Source organism: Haliotis cracherodii, unplaced genomic scaffold (genome assembly GCF_022045235.1).
Source record: "Haliotis cracherodii isolate W230 unplaced genomic scaffold, xgHalCrac1.p SCAF_5, whole genome shotgun sequence".
Taxonomy (NCBI): domain Eukaryota; kingdom Metazoa; phylum Mollusca; class Gastropoda; order Lepetellida; family Haliotidae; genus Haliotis; species Haliotis cracherodii.
Genome location: NW_027266308.1, coordinates 8,274,310 through 8,279,146, shown reverse-complemented (window position 1 = coordinate 8,279,146; position 4,837 = coordinate 8,274,310).

The window sequence follows — 4,837 nt, the reverse complement described above, 5'->3', positions numbered from 1 at the left end:
ATAAAGGTTATAATTGAAATTTGTCTTTGTTTCTTAAATGACATAGAAAGAAAATCTATTGTAAGTCTCACACATCAGGTTGGATGTCCACATACATATATGCACAGCAGTGGCACGAATACATGTAGGTTTATTGCCTGGTGGGTTAATGTGCATGAAGTTTCAAAATTTAACTCACTTTCAAAATTACCTGATTTGCTCATTTCAAAGGATATTATTTCATAAACTTTTTCCAAATTTGAGTGAGTGAGTGAGTGAGTTGGGTTTAAATGTGGCTTTTCAGAATATTTCACTGATCTCACGACGTTCAGATTTAATGTAGGACGAGAGCCAACACCACCATGGTAGTTAAGTGATGTAGTAAGATCTGGAGGACAATGCCCGTATCTGGCTCACAGAGGGTGTTATGCAGCATGCATTCGCAATGTAGCATTGCACCCTAATTTCACCACTGCTGCTGATGTGAATGTAACTCTGGATCTTCAGTGAGCGCCCTGGTGATACTAGTGGCTGAAGGCAGGCTCTCTAACCACTGAGCTAACCCATTCCCCCTACCCCCAATTGAAATATGGAACATTGGCTTAAGTACTAAAATTGATGCTTTCAAAGGATTATACTTTTTCGTATGTTCTATGGTGAAATACACATCATCAACTTAAGTCAACATCACAGATTAAGTTTTCAAATTTTGACTGAATTTTAGAGAGTTTTTCACAGTACTGAAATTGGACCAAATTGGCTAAAGTCCAATAATGAGGTGATTTCAAAGGATATTATTTTTATTTTTTATTCTGTGTGTTTCTTGCCATAAAATACATTGTAAGACTCCTCCATCATAAAATGAAATTTCAAATTTGGACTAAATTTTGAAGATTTTTTCACAGTAATGAAATTGGACCAAATTGGCTAAAGTGCCATAAACTGATGATTTCCAAGAATATATTTTTCTCTTCTTTTCTATGTATACCTTGCCTAAATACACGTAACCAGACTAAATGGCAACATCCCAGATTGCATTTTTAAATTTGGACTAAATACACATAACAGTACTGAAATTGGGGAACTGCGGGTTATATAGTTGGCCATTGATAGATGGGGGTAAGGCAATATTACAACAGATGCCAGAAATATGTATCAACTGATTAATAACTCCTTACTTACAGCAGACGGAACATTCCGAGGAAATTGAAATTGTTTACGAAGTGAGCACTTCGTGGTTACTGATTTGCATTAAAAGACAGCCGCTAAGAGGCGTGTCTCGCGTGAACTATCGGAAATCACAAAAACCGCGATACGATGAATGCCGCAGTACCATGGGGTCCGAGTACGATGAAACAATCAATTGAACTTCCCGCTTATGTTTAAGCATATTGGGTCTAGAAACTCTTGAGGGTCATGTCGATGTTAGATAAAACTATGTCTTTGTGTTGAATATTAGTATTAATAATATCAATTTCTATTGGGTACGGGTAAGCTTTTTCAAGGCAAGGGCCACTGAGTAAGGGTTATTGAAACATGGGTACGGGTAAGCCAAGAGATGTTTTCCCGCCCCCTCACTAAACTGAAGTGTAATAAACAAACAAACCACGTGAAATAAGAACATACAATGCATGATAAAATTGTCTGCGAGGTCTGTCATGAGATAACTTCAAAAGGAATGTCCACTGGACGACGAGGTCATTGTTTGCGTCAGTAACACAAATTGTACATAGATTTGAACTAATAATAAATGGCTGTGTAGGTAACACCTATACAAATATATTTTCAAAAGAGATTGAATTTCCAAAAATATCTATCAATAATCTCCATTTGTACTTCCCCGTCCTTGTGTTTACACTCCTTAATTTCTGAACATTTCCGAACGGTGTATTTATGTTTCGTGTAAATATTGTTAATGAAAGTTATATACCCAAGTTGAAATAAGTTGTGCCCAATTTAAATATAAATATGTTGAAACAACACAGAAGATATATATCCACTGCCCTCCACTGGACAGACTTGCGGTTTTTTTCTTATGATTTTTTCAAATATATTTTCATCATTTAACTGGATTTGGGCGACAGTATAAAAAGACAATTAAGTTATTTTGTTTAAGACGTCGATAAGAATCAAGAACTGACGCGTTGATGCCCCAGAAACATTTTACTTTTTAGACTTACGGCAGAAGTTACACATATAACAACTCTTTCACCTACGTGGATTTTCGAAAATCGCGAAAATATAATGATTGTTACAATACAAATAGTGTTAACTCATATAGGAATAATCCGCTTTCGATGCAGTAGTCCCATTCCCACTTTATACTTGTGCTAAAATATCTCATGACATTATTATTATTATTTTTCTTACATAATATATGTTAAAAAAATGGCAATAAATATCATATTAGAAGCAACAAATAGCATAAGAGAAAAAGAAGAAAAGTTTGACATATCTTCATTTAACAATATACTTTGTTTGGAAACAAATTTTATAAAAAGACACACAAACTTGACATGAATGTTCCTGGAAGAATGACCTCATATGTTTACTTTCAAACTTCGAATCTGAAAGCAAACACAGGATTTGTAACTGCCTGTACAGAAAAGGCACTTGCATGATTTATTCAATGTCAATTTCGTTTCCGTTTACCAATGCAACATTTTAATGTTCGGGCTACGATATCCGCCATTATGGATTGGTCACTTCGCTTTCAGCATGCTGTCGGCTTGTTTAAATCAGAGACTCTCAGATAGCGTATTTGGCCTACCTTTAGAATACAATACCACAAACTTTTCAAACACGTGATCATACCCTATGACATAATTTGTAGTATTTTGTTGCCAGTCACACCGGCGAAACAATGCCAAGTGACGTCAGGGGTCATCGAGTGTGCATAAGCTCCTCCCAGTGATCTATCATCTCTACACGAAATGTCATTGAATACGCCAAGCGCTGTTGAGAGTTTTGAATATTTGTTTACTGAATATAGCCTGCGGCGGCGCATTTTATAGCAAGCGCTAGTTTACGAAAACACTTTTATTTTTTATTTATTTTTTATTTCGTTTTTCTCGTAATTCAAGTGGCTAAAAGGGTTATAAATGGGAACTAATATACATATATTATTTTTTCGGTGCATTAATTTTCATTATTATGCACAAGAATGTAGTTTGTTAGGGATATTTGGTGCTGAACACATCCAAATGTCGCCAGTGTTAAAGGGGCACTGATCTAACGCCATTCCCCGGACTGGTTGTTGCCTTTGTTATTGTTTTTTCCCCCGTGAGTACCCGGATGATACGCAACGCAACTGAGCGTGACCAGAGACTGGGCTACCGTCTGCAAGGACAGCTAAATAAACTTGGAGGCTGGAGGCAATATTTGTTTTACGCATTTTTGAATAAACACTGATTGGTTAAATGTGATCTATAAAGATTCGACAAACAGACAAAAAGAACGGCGGAGCTCATCGGAAGTCGTCATTTGGAAATACCCCAGATGGTTATAGTTTAATACTAAAAAAAAGTATCCATGCAGTGAAAGCATTTTCGGATTTCGGATTGCGTCGATAATACGATTACTACTACCTTGTTGTCATCCACGTTTTCTCGTATAACCCTACACTTGTGTATTTGTCGTCATTCACTTGATGCTCAGTTAATGAATTTATTACAGGTACAATTAGTGGTAGCACCACTTAGATTACCTGACAAAGGTTCTCATTTGGCATTTATTGTGTCTGGGGTAATTATTCAATCTAAATCCAGGTTTGAAGTGAGGTGAAATATGCGTTATGTAATATGCACGTGGCAGCCCAGCAAGAGATGAATGATCAAGTTGATTTACTTTTTTAGGTAAATCAACGGATCGTTCCTAGTCATCAAAGGATTAACAGAAAATACGTTGATTGATTAATCACTGTTATCTTGCACAGTGGATATGTCAAAAGTGAGTGTTTACATGTCTAGGTTTACTAAAACAAAGGGAATACACTCATATCATGGCGTGAAGTGCCGATGTAAAAACAACATACTTTGTTCAAAGGGTTAACTGATAATACGTTGATTGGTTGCTCATTGTTATCAAACACAGTGGATTTTTTAGGAACCGTGGACGTAATGAAAATAGTTGTCACGTGGCCTTTCTCAGCCAACCCTTGAGACTTGACACCTATGTGAAACACCTGAAACAATCCAAGTGATAAGTTGAGAAACGAACACTGGTTATGATATCCCGAAACGATATATATCTTTTAGAATATTTGATAGTTACAGAGACACGTGACATCGAATAAGTTATTTTGTATAGCTGCAGATGAGTGGGACATTATTCCTTTGTGTGGATATTCACGGATACATTCCTCGAACAAGGAAGCTGCCTATTTATACACATAAATTTGGTAAGTTGTAATTATGGTATTTGCATTTTGTTTTCCTTCATTTGAACCGATTCGTTCTTGTTTCTCTACGTCTTGGTTGGGAAATTCTTCAATGCGCGATAGACCTTGTTTTCACAGGTCATTTCCTTTGTAAGCGTGTATATATTACAGTCAATTTGTAAAATGTGATTCTCTCAGGCAATGTATAAAATGTGTAAATATTTCAGTCATTTTGACTAAAAATCTGTCCAGATTGATTAAGACGATCAAAAGGGCCTACCAACATCACAACAGATTATTATGTAGGATTAGAAGCCAAACAACATAGAAATGTACTTTTCAACGTAACATTTTCAGTCTCTTGGTGATGACATTAAACATCAAAATGTTTGGAATTCGTTATCATAATAATACAGATGGAAATGTTTTTCAGTCACTTTGTAAAATAACTGAATATTTATACGTTTAATAAATATGTTA